Below are 12206 nucleotides of genomic sequence, written 5' to 3' on the forward strand. Positions count from 1 at the left end.
CTGAGTACTGGCAGAGTTGGGCCCTTCTGTCCAACATACCCTATTGAGCCTCATTTAATAGTGGATCAATAGGGTATGTTGCAGGGGCTGTGTATATGTGGGTGCCTCGCTCCCACCCTCATGGGCGGAAGGTCTGGGTGGGGTACAACTTGTTGATGGGCACCATGGGCTTAATGAAAGTGCCTGGTAAGGTGGATCTGATCCATGGGCTGTATTTTTCCCACCTGTGATATAGTTACTGAGTGTCTGTTCCACATGTTTCAATCTTGCTTGACTCTTGGATTACAGTGACATTATATACCAATGATTTAACCATTGTTTATGAGCAGAAAGGGTGATATCCACCCCCTGATGCACTTATAGATGTAATGACAGTCTATCTCTTTGGCCTGTACTAACTAGGACAAAAGCAGCATTCCGCTTCTCAGACCTGCCTGGGGGCCGGTGCTGGTGCCAAAATAACTTCAAATCTCTAGGTATTTTCTTAGGCCCATTGGCTTATCTACCCTGGAACTGGGAAGACCTCATTGGGGAGGTTGAGACATGACTACAGAAATAGTTCTAGCATCTGCCTGGCCTCGCCTTCAGCAGGAGGGTACTGATCATGAACAACTTGATGTCTGCTGCTTTGTAGCACAGGTATACCATTCTGGACCCTCTACTCGCCCTGTATAAGCAGCTTCAGAAGCTCCTGGTTGATTTGTTCTGGGATGCCTGCCATTGGCTGCCAGTGGGCCAACCTCTGCCTGCCCACTAACAAAGAGGACTTGGGGCTTGATCAACCTGGTGAGCAGGATGACTGCCTCCTACCTGCAAGCCCAAAGTGCCTCCTCTTTGTTGGTGAAGTCTTTCCCTGGTGATGGTCGGCCTTTTCTTTTCTGCACCAGAAGGGGAGCCTCAACCTTGATTGAGAGTTTTTCCTCTTAGATACATCAATGAACTTGGAGCAAAGCAAAGTGCTCTGGGACAGGCAAAAGGAAGCAAAGAGAAGAGGACCGGGAAAAAGTGCCCTGGCGTAGGAAAGGCATGGGTTGTATTAGTTGCAAAAGTGACTAGATAGAAGAGACACCAGGAATGGGAGTGGAAGGAAACAAGAACAAATGGAACGAAGAGCAACTAGGAGTTAGAGGACAAGATTACTTTCAACTGTAACTCCACACAGCCCATCCCTGGTGACCGCAGTGTCTTCTCCCTTGTTCCTAGATGTTAGAAGCCCTGGAAATGATGACTATTTTCTGGATTTAACTCCCATATGTGGGTGTGACAAACAGCCATGACAGCTCAGACAGGCTGGCAGCTTCCTTGAGTCCTTCCCAGGCACAGTCCTGGGGCTGAGAAAGTTTAGTCATTTGTCCCAGCCTTTGGGCTATGCACTTCCTACCCCCCCCCCCCATCCCCCCAGCCTGCCATCCTCATTGGGCTATTTTTGATGTCCTCCCCCCCCAAATCTCAAACCCTGTTCTGACCCTTGTAAAATACAAATTAAAATCAAAATCCTTATTGCAACTTTTCTTCTCTGGTGCTTTTTTATTTTTTTGGATGATGAATAATTTCTAACTGTGATCACTGAACATTGTAATTTAAATATCTTCTAGGCAGAGGTCATCTGCAGTGATGTGCGTGTGTCTGGGAATGTACTCGGAGACAAGAGAATAAGAATCACAAGGCACTCATCACTGCTGATTAAATTACTCACTGTTTAATATAAGATAACCAGCAATAAAATTGTTTTAGTAGTGTTCCACAACCATATTCTGATTCCTGGTACACCCACATGGGAGAAGGGAAAATGTAATGTGTAAAACAGCTGTCTTATATTCTGTATGGCTTGAATTTACCAGCCAAATTCTGGGGGCAGCTCTAAACTACAATGACTAGTTTTTCCATCTTTCTTAACCTGGAGCCAGGACAATTCCATGAGGGGAGCAAGTGAGATGAGTCAGGTTTCTGGATTGCATTTTAGGTGAGCCTGACAGCTGGAGTCAATGCAAAGTAAGCAAAAATGTAAGCATTACATCCATAGGCAGTAATGTAACTGAGGTGGGGTTGCCCAGGCCAGCAGCCCCAGGTGCTGCCTTGGGGGCACAAAAATTGTCACTTCCAGAGATGACAGCTGGCCACATTATCACCAGCAGCAGCATAGTAGCCACTGCTGCCCAGGGTGCTCAGGTGCTGTTATACCTCTGTTCATAGGCTGGTTTTTTGTTGTTTTTTTTTGTGGTTATTTTTTTTTTTTAGCTTTCCTTCCCTTTCATGGCTTGCCTATACAGGCAAAACATATTGCAGCACAGCACTGAGATGAGCATGGAGTCTGATTAGTTGCCTAAGGCCCTGTATGAGCCTGAGGTAACATGTAGGATCTGGTATGCAGTAGGCCTAGGGAAGTATTCATCTAGTTTTTCTATGGACAGCTCTCTGGTATAAAGGCCTAAAAGGGTGAGGAGTCCTGCAACTTTCTGTGAATTGAATGGCCACTTCCAGCATATGTGGATTTCCACCCCCTTCCTGGTTTCTGGTCCTCAGTAAACAAACAGACCATAGCTGAGCCGTATACCCTTGTATCATTAAAGCTTCTCTGTTCTGCCTACTCCTAGGTCTCTTAAGGCATATGTAAGAATCTGAATTTTGTCTGTTTGCCCATCTTTCAGCAAAAGTCCTGTTAATATCATATTCTATTCAGTCTACCGCACCTTGGATTCCTACCACAGCTCTGGGGTTTGCCTTCTTCATTCATATGGTAGTGCAATGGGTCCTTTTTTCCCAATATCTGCAAAAGTACAGCCTCTGATGCGAATGGAGTGATGTTTGCCAGTTCCTAACAGGTTTCTCTAGGTGATGGCTCTGGGCCACCAGTATGATTCATGGCAAAATGGTACTTCTATGCATGTCTCTTGTCCTAAACCACATATGCTAAGATGATACCTCAAGAACTCAGGGTCAGAAATATAATAGTTACTTTTTGTGCTGAATGGCAAACTTTTCTCTCTAGATTTGCAGGAAGACTTCAGATCTGACACTCATCTTCCCACTGACGTCAGTCAGAGTCCTATGTAGGTGTAAAAAGTATAGTATAAAACTTGAGAACTAAATATTTAATCTTTAAAAGCTAGTATTGACACCAACTGGCTGTTGCTGTCTTCTCCCTGTTATGATGGCTTTTATGGAATTTGAAAATAAAAAAATACGATGTCCAGATATGTAAAGGCTTCATGGTATCGGCATCTTTCTTAGTAAATTAACTATATTCTGTGATGTTTCTTGGGTGACGCATAAATGAGGCAACAGATATTAACACCTTTTTTTGCTGAGATCCAGGAAACAGAACATAGTTGTAGCTAACTAAAACTGAACCTTAGCCATTGTTTGTTCCTAAGTTAGAGTGAAAGGATTTAACAATTTTTGGTCATGGTTGAAATGCTGTTTTACTATGCAGAACATAGTAAGGAGATCACAGTTCCTGAAATAGGAAGCTTATATTTTAAAATGCCTTCTCATCTGAGAAGTTTATCCAATGAGAAATACAGTCCATAATATCTTTTCCTAGAGAAAGTCAAGACTCTTAAAAGTTCCAGTAGGCCAAGCCCTTAGAATCATAAAATCATTGAATCATGGAAAGCTGGGGTTGGAAGGGACCTCAGGAGGTCATCTAGTCCAACCCCCTGGTCAAAGCAGGACCATCCCCAACTAGATCATCCCAGCCAAAGCTTTGTCTAGCTAGGTTTAGAAAACCTCCAAGGAAGGAGCTTGCACCACCTGGGTAACCTGTTCTACTGTTTTACTACCTGCCTAGTGAGACATTCTTCCTAATATCTAACTTTAAACTTCCCTTGCTGCAACTTGAGACCATTGCTCCTTGTTCTGTCATCTGCCACCTCAGAGAATAGTTTAGCTCCATCCTCTTTCGAACCCTCCTACAGATAGATGAAGGCTGCTACTAAATCCCCTCTCAGTCTCTTCTCTAGACTAAATAAGCCCAGTTCCCTCAGTCTTTCCTCATAAGTCATGTCCCCCAGCGCCCAAACCATTTTTGTTGCCCTTTTGCTGGACTCTCCAATTACTCCATGTCCTTTCTGTAGCAGGGAGCCCAAAACTGAACACAGTACTCCAGATGTGGCCTCATCAGTGCTGAATAGAGGGCAATAACACTTCCCTTGACCTACTGGCAGCACGCATACCAATGCAGCCCAGTACGGTGTTAGTCTTCTTGGCAAAAAGGTCACATTGCTGGCTCATATTCAGCTTATCTGCTATAACCCCCAGGTCCTTTTCTGCAGAGCTGCTGCCCAGCCAGTTGGCCACCAGCCTGTAGTGATGCACGGGATTGTTCCATCCTAAGTTCAGGACTTTACACTTGTCCTTGTTGAACCTCATGCAATTCCTTTTGGCCCAATCCTCCAATTTGTCTATGTCCCTCTGAATCCTAGCCCTACCCTCCAGGCTATCTACTACTCCCCACAGCTTGGTGTCATCTGCAAACTTGCTGAGAGTGCGCTCTGTCATCTTCCAGGTTGTCAATGAAGATATTGAACAAAACCACCAGGACTGACCCCTGGGGCCCTTCACTTGATACCGATTGCCAACTAGACATCAAGCTATTGATTACTAAATTCTGAGCCTGATGCTCCAGCCAATTTTCTGTCCACCTTACAGTCCATTCATCTAGCCCACAATTTCTTAGTTTGCCTGAGAGAATGTTGTGGGAGGCAATATCAAAAACTTTGCTAAAATCAAGATATACCACGTCCACCAGTCTCCCCACATCCACAGAGCCAATCATCTCGCCATAGAAACCAATCAAATTGTTCTGGCATGACTTGCCCTTGGTGAATCCATGCTGACTGTTCCTAATCATCTTTTTCCTCCTCCAAGAGCTTAGAAATGGATTACTTGAGGATCTGCTCCATGATTTTTCTAGGGACTGAGGTGAGTCTGACTGGTCTATAGTTCCCTGGATCTTATTTCTTCCCCTTCTTAAATATGGTCACTGTTTGTCCTTTTCCAATCTTCTGGGATGTCTTCTGATCACCATGATTTTTCAAAGATGGTAGCCAATGGCTCTGCAGTCGCATCAGCCAACTCCGTCAGCACCCTTCAGGTGAATCCCATCTGGCCCCGTGGACTTGTACACATCCAGCTTTTCTAAGTAGTCCCTAACCTGTTCTTTCACCTCTGAGGGCTTCTCAGTGCATTGAGCACTTCAGCCTTTTCTACATCCTCTGTCACAAGGTTGCCTCCCCCATTCAGTAAGGGACCCACCCTTTCCCTTGTCCTCCTATTGCTATTGATATACTTGTAGAAACCCTTCTTGTTACCCTTTACATCCCATGCTAGCTGCACTTCAATTGTGCTTTGGCCTTCTTTCTTCATCCCTGCATGCCCGAGCAATGCTCTTACATTTCTTTCCTAGTTATTTGTCTAAGTTTCCACTTCTTATAAGCTTCCTTTTTGTGATTTAGCTTACTTAAGAGTTCCATGCTAAGCTTGTTTTCTGCCATGCTTGCTAGTCTTCCTGTGAATCAGGATGGTTTGTTCTTGCACTCTGTCTTCTATAAATTAAACTTCTCAGAGCACACATCCCAAACACACACAGCTCACCAAACAAGCACTCAGCAAACCAAAGGCACAGACAGCTAGATCAGTTATCTTCCCTGGGCAGGATCTGGTGCCTGGCTTCTCTCCCCCTTCCTCCTCTTACTCAACTTATATACATCTGCTAAAGATCTGGACTTGAGTAGAGTTTTAATGAAAGCAGATGAATTGTGCCAATGGTACACTAGATGAGACTATATATTTTTAAAAGTTCAAAAAAAGAGAAGAAATATGTTTTTGCATATATGGATTATTTTTAATTAAAATGGCACAAAAGTATGAAACATTATTTAAATTGGAAAGTTTTAAAGTTGCAAATAGCTTCCCAAGTTCAAACCTTAACAAGAAGCTTTTAACAAATCTAATCCATATATCTTAAGTACCCGGACAACAACTCAGCATAATGGATGAAAATCAAATTGTTTCTTTATCTTGGAGCTTCATTATATAAATTATTTGTAAATTGCAGTGGGCAAAAACCAGTCTTCCAATAAACTGTACACATCTGCTTAAATCAATTAAAATATAACATTTTGTGGATATGTGGGTCATTAAGTAGTAACAGATTAAAATCAAAAGGCAGCATCTTTTATTGTTATCATTAAACATGCTGTTTAGGTTCCTGAAGCAAATTATGCTACACTACACTATACACGTGAGCCTAGTTGACAGAAGGTTGGGAAAATATGAACTTAAGTTAATGCAGAAGCAGGGTGGGAAATATAAAGTCTGCAGTTACTGTTAGTCATCATGTTGTTATCTGTATTTCTTATGCTAATAATGTTCAATATCATACTGGCAGGTCTATAAGCAGTGCACTAAGGTCCTGATTTAGAAAAACATTTCACCAGATGTTTCAGTCCCATTGACTATAAAAGGATATAAATGAATGCCTAAAGTAAAGCACAAAGGCCAGATTCAATTCCATGTATTAGGCATGAAAGTGGACTTAGGCACTTAGGGCACTTTTACACATGCTTCAGGGGTGGGGGGCTGGGGTGTGGGGTGGGGAGGCAGTGCTTTAATTAGAGTGGCTCCAAGCCACAGCATCTCATATATCAGTGTCCCTGCACTTCAAAATGGCAGCAGCAGTGCTTGAACTAAAGCTCATTCAACAAGCTTTAGTTCAAGTGCCCCAGCCACCATTTTGAAGCGGAGCAATGCTGGTACATGACATGCAGGAGGCTGCTGAAGCACAGTAATTATTGTACTGATTAATTACATCTGCTCTGATATACTGTAATTACAGTGCATCAGAGCAGGCTCTGCATTCATGTACAGGTACCCCTGTGTTTGATTCTTTTCCACCCTCTGAGTTCCCAAAAATCCATTAATGCACCTATTTTTGTAACTAACTGCCATCTGGTCCTCAAGATGGAGTAAAAAAAATAGTAGTGAGGAAGAGGAGGACCAACCCACTTTTGCTCATTAATAGAATCACACTTAGGTATATACGTCCACTTACGAGCCCAATAGTTGAAACAGAATCAGGGATAGCAAATCAGGATGCCAAACTTACAAATATCCAGTTAGCGAGTGTGGTACTCATTCTACATTTTTACCCTGGCAAGTAATCCCAGCAAATTCACACAGAGCATACAGTCTCTCAGTGGACAGATCTTGTGAAGGTAAGATTAAGAATGAATATAAAGGGGCAGGAGGAAGAAGGGGGAGAGAAGTCAGGAACCAGGCACCAGATCCTGTCCAGCGAAGATAAATGTTCTAGCTGCCTGTGCCTTTGGCCTATCTCCCAACACTGACCCCTCAGTCATGGATCCAGTGCTGGAAACTCCCTGCTGGCAGGGGCAGAGCAGCCTGTTCCCCACCCAGTTCTGCAAGTACAGATCTGGGAGAGAGGGGGAAGGGGGGGGGGGACAGGCTGGGAATCTTGTTCTCGCTCAGCTCGGCACTCATGGAGTTACACCCACAAAATAAATCACAATCTCTCATTTTAATATGAACTGGTTAATTTCCTTTATTTCTCTCCTGCCACAACTTTGATGGAATAAGGTAGAGAAATAAACACAGTCATGAGAGACAACGAAGATATCACCTCTGCGGTTCAGCAAAATAACTCTTCTGCACAGTTATGATGTCTCTTGTAGACCTCTAACATCTTGCATATATTTAGCTCCCTCTCTCTTTGAGAACGGAGGCGGGCCAGGCAGGCGTGGAGCGTCGGGGTGGAGCAGGGCCAGACTGGGAGCAGCAAGTGGCAGGGGTAGACTGGGCCTGGACCCAGAGTAGTGGGGGGACGGGGCAGGGCTGGACCTGGAGCAGCAGGGGGGAGCATGGAGCAGGGCCTGAACCAGAGTGGTGGTGGGGTAGAGCAGGGCCAGACCTGGAGCAGTGGCAGGTGCCATAGTGCAGGGCCGGACCTGGAGCAGCAGGAGAGGGGTAGAGCAGGGCTGGATCTGGAGGGGTAGGGGTACATAGAATGGGGACAGACTCAGAGCAATGGGGGTGTGGAGAAAGGGTGGACCTGGAGTGGTGGGGGGCGGGGGCATGGAGTGGGGCCAGACCCAGAGCTATGGTGGGTGGAAAAGTAGAGCGGGGCTGCACCTAGAGTGCAGCATGTAGCCACCGGGCTCCATCCCCACTGGCCCCTTCCTCATCATTCTTGATGGACAGTTTGCTAGTCACTAATAAATGGCCATGTCTGTTCATAATTCTTTTTGTCAGTGTTCAGTGCTCTTCGATTCAGCTTGATCATACGAATATGGAGCACTAAGTATGAGTGTCTGAAATTTCCTGCTTTTTATCTTATCTTTCATTCTCAAGTGCAGGGATTTGAAGCACTGATTACATCAATATGGCAATGATTTATTTTAAGTGGCAGCCCAGGTCCTATAACTCATGCCGGTTTTTTGTTTGGTTGGGGGGGTGGGGGATTGATTATTAGAAATACAGAATATTTTGAGTGCCTTCTGATGCATGGTGTAGTGAAAAGTATAATGATGGTAGAAACTGTTATACTGCAGGATTCATCTGTAGTATCACATTGTCTGGTGGCTTTTTTGATTTGTTCAACTTGTACTTATATTGTTGTTTAATGTGTATACTTGAAAACATAATAGCAGATTGACTTTGAGGTTTGCTAGCCACTTCTAAAAATCAGATCACTTTAGGAGCCTAAACGCAAACATGGGAACCAAACCTTATACCTCCATTTCTGAAAATCTTGGACGTGGGATTAGTTAATTTAAAGGTGCCAGAGGTCATTGTTGTACACTAAGGAATTGATCACAAGATGCTATTGTATCAGAATACATGACTTATACCTACTTTGTGCTGGTGTAAAGGCTGATCAAAGACATGACAGTATCCAGTGACTTGTTTTTGGTTTATGAATCAAGTAGTAATCTTCTCCTGCCCTTCCCCTTCCCTTTCATGCCCAGTGGCACACTCCCTTCTCTCCCATTCCAGCCCTTTCCTTTGCCCACTACAGCTCCTGATGTTTCTGCTTTTTCCAGGTGCCCTGGGACTATGGCGAACTCCAAAGCACACCTAACCTACACCAGCTGGGCTGCACAGGGAGGAGGCTCTGGTAGCAGGCTGGGCTAGGAAAGAAGAATCTGAATGTGCAGATGAATGTGGGTTAGCACATGGGCCTAAGGGTGATGTTAAATCATCATAAAGACACTAAAAACAGAAGCCATCACCCATTAAAGAATGCTAACCTTTCCTAAGTACCCTCTAAACATTTCAGAGTTACGCCAATCCGTGTGAGGTTCATCTTTGATCCATTTTGCCCAGGTTGTTCCAGAATGTTGTTAGTGAGCTCACCAGCTATCTGAAAAACCCACCTGCAGTCCTCCAGAATCCCAGGTTGCACAGTTCCCAGATACTCTACCCCTTTCCACCCCCACAAACCTCTAGCTGTCTCCCTCCTGCCCATTGTGCCTCCAAGCTGAGAGCAGCTGCTCTTAGCCACCTAAAGTGTAGCAAGAACCTGGAGCTTGGGGTTTCCAATGTCTTGTTGCCTAGTGGCTCTGTGTTGAGCATGAAGCCATGCAGCTTAACTGCAGGGGGATCCTGGAGCCGGGGGAAGTATTCTGGGGGTCTTGCCATCTGGAGACTCTATGGTCTCACCATCAGGGGTTATTCCTAGTGATGGAAAAGCATGCCTCCCTAGATCCACACCACCCTTAGCCTTCCATGTGCCCCTTTTCCAGCAACTGGGATTAAGAGGGGCTTGGGTGATATCTCTCCCCCCACTACCCATCTGGCCAGGAGAGAATAAGGGAAAGAAGGTGGGAATTTCAATTAATCTCGGATAAAGTGAGTTTAATTGAAGTTTTCCTATGCCTTGTGCCCAGTTTAAAGGCACAGACAGCCCTGAGCAATGCTTGGGGAGGCTGGGATGGAGCAGGGGGCTAAGGCCAAGTTTGGCAGGGCTCTTTGCAGGCAGCTGGAGTGGAGCTAGTTGCCTTACTTCTGCTCCCCAGCTCACTCCCTTCTAGCTTGGGTTGGGACCATGGAGGACTTTTCTTGGGGCAGGGTAGAAGGAGGGAAAGCTGGGGCCCACCAACTCCCCCCCCCCCCACCTGCAACAGTACTGTGAGAGCTCAGCAGGGTTCATTGCAAGCAGTTGGTGCTTGCCGGACCCCTCCAATCCTCCCCTCCCACCAGCCATGAGGGGAATCCCCCCCCCCCACACACACACACCTCAGCAGTCCCACTCCCTGACAGCATGACCAATCCCAATTCCCCCACTCCCCAGCCTTCCCCAGTAAGGGCAGCAAGGGGGAGCTCAGCACAGACTTTGGAGACCCCAACCTCGTTGGAGCAGGCTGGCATGGGCCCGGCTGAATGGGCTTGGCAAGGGGGCTTCCTAGTGTGCTGCCCCCTTCCACCACCCACAGTTCATTAATTCATGAGGGAACCTTTATTTTTTCCAGTTCTTTTATGTTAAATAAACATGCTTAATACAATTACATAAAAATGCTTAATGGCTTTATGTAAACTTAAAGGATTTAAGCAGACCAAAGCAGTCTGATACCAAGGTGTCTCTCTATGGCTGTGCCTCGCTTTCTCCATGCCAGCCAGCCCCTCCTCCAGTCCCTGCCCCAGCCCTGCAGTGCTACCAGCCGGCCACTTCATCATGCCTCAGTTTCCTTGGCTCTCAGCTCTGCCCTGGTGTGTGCTTTGTGCCCTGCAGTGAGCATGCTGTTTCTCAGCCTTCTGCCTTGGCTATTGCTCCCCCATCCTAGCCAACAACCACTCTTGATGCCCCCAACCCAATTCCTTCTCTGAACCCCTTTTCCTGCCTCCCCAATCCCAGTTCATTGGCACATGCAAAATTTTGGTCCTTTGTTTATTTTTCTTTTTTTTTTTCAATCATTTCTCTTCCCTTCTCTCCCTCTCTGCCCACCTCAAACAGTATTTCAAGATTTCTCTCCTCCCACCCTCAGCTCTGGCTTGGCTCCTGTTACTGCAGAGGGAGGGAACCCACAGACCCCATGCTGGTTTCTCTGCCTCCAAGCTACATGCCACCCTTCCCCCTCCTTTCTCACCCCACGGGAGGTATTAGAGTTCTGCCTCCTGTCCACACCCCTGCTCTCCAGACCCTCTAGGGGCAAGGCCAAATTGTGCTGAAACTCTCTTCTAACTTTATGACAGCCTAACATTCCACAGATTTGAAAAGTTTCAAAGTACTATGCAACAGCACCCTAATTTGCCTTACCTTATGGCTTCTTTTCTGAACTGACATCTTCAACATGTGTTCTAAAGGCATGAGCACCAGCTGTGTGCCTTCATGCCTGCACAAGAGATTGAGAGAGGGCTACCTTCCTCCCTACAGATGACACTCCAAGGGAAATGACCAATGCCATTAGCCTCCCTCCTGGAACTGACTGGATAACTAAGTCAGATTTCAGTCCTTGCTCTGCATCAAATTTCATGCAGCTGTGCTGCCCCTTAGTCCAGGCAACTTCCAAGATACCAATCCAGCCTTTGGAGTGCACATTCCTAGCCAGTGATCTTGGGATTTAGTGTTCTATCCAGTGACTTTTAATGGGAACCGTGTGCTGTATTTCCCATGGTAAAAAGCATGCCACCTGCAGCACAAATAACTAGTGACACAACAAGGGAATCTCACAGAAGTTTGTTAAAATATTGAATTGCTCTTATTTTTAATCAAAATGAAGGATATTACTAGTATCCTTGCAAAAATGCTTACCTTAACCAATTCCTTTTTCTCTTATTCTCATACGCTAGTTGATTTAAACAAGTGGTGGCACCTGGTAAAGAACACAATAATGGGCAAAGATGGCATTTAGTACTCTATAAGAATGAACAGAGCTTTGAATAGTTACTGCTCCCTTTAGGCTGCTCATGTTTTACAGCAGTCCTGTTGAAATTGGGAATTCTCTATAATCTTACAGCTTGGAAAAGAGAGGCGATTTATATATATAATTAATTAGCATACTTCAAGGATGATTTAAATATAAAAGCCTGCCTTATTGAATGGAAACAACATAAGGTGCTATTTTTAATGATGAAATCATCTAGAAACAAACTCCCTGATGTATTCCACTGTGAATTCTCTCTATATTTCCAATCTGTTTGATCATCTAGAAGACAGAATGAGTTCTGTAAACCTTCCCTTGCCAAGT

At 45.2% G+C, this 12206-nt stretch overlaps 1 long non-coding RNA gene across 2 annotated transcripts in view; it reads left to right on the forward strand.

Annotated features, from left to right (window-relative positions):
* The window catches only part of LOC109283927 (uncharacterized), a 54078-nt gene that overhangs the window by 27507 nt on the left and 14365 nt on the right, over positions 1–12206 (forward strand). Inside the window, exon 3 of one of the 2 annotated variants that reach the window (XR_002091243.2) lies at positions 9063–10504. The exons of the other annotated variant lie outside the window; for it this stretch is intronic. This is a non-coding gene — a long non-coding RNA (uncharacterized LOC109283927). Of the gene's footprint in view, positions 1–9062; positions 10505–12206 lie in introns of those variants that run through there. 2 annotated transcript variants of the gene reach the window in all.

Source organism: Alligator mississippiensis, chromosome 3 (assembly GCF_030867095.1).
Source record: "Alligator mississippiensis isolate rAllMis1 chromosome 3, rAllMis1, whole genome shotgun sequence".
In the NCBI taxonomy this organism is placed as follows: Eukaryota; Metazoa; Chordata; order Crocodylia; family Alligatoridae; genus Alligator; species Alligator mississippiensis.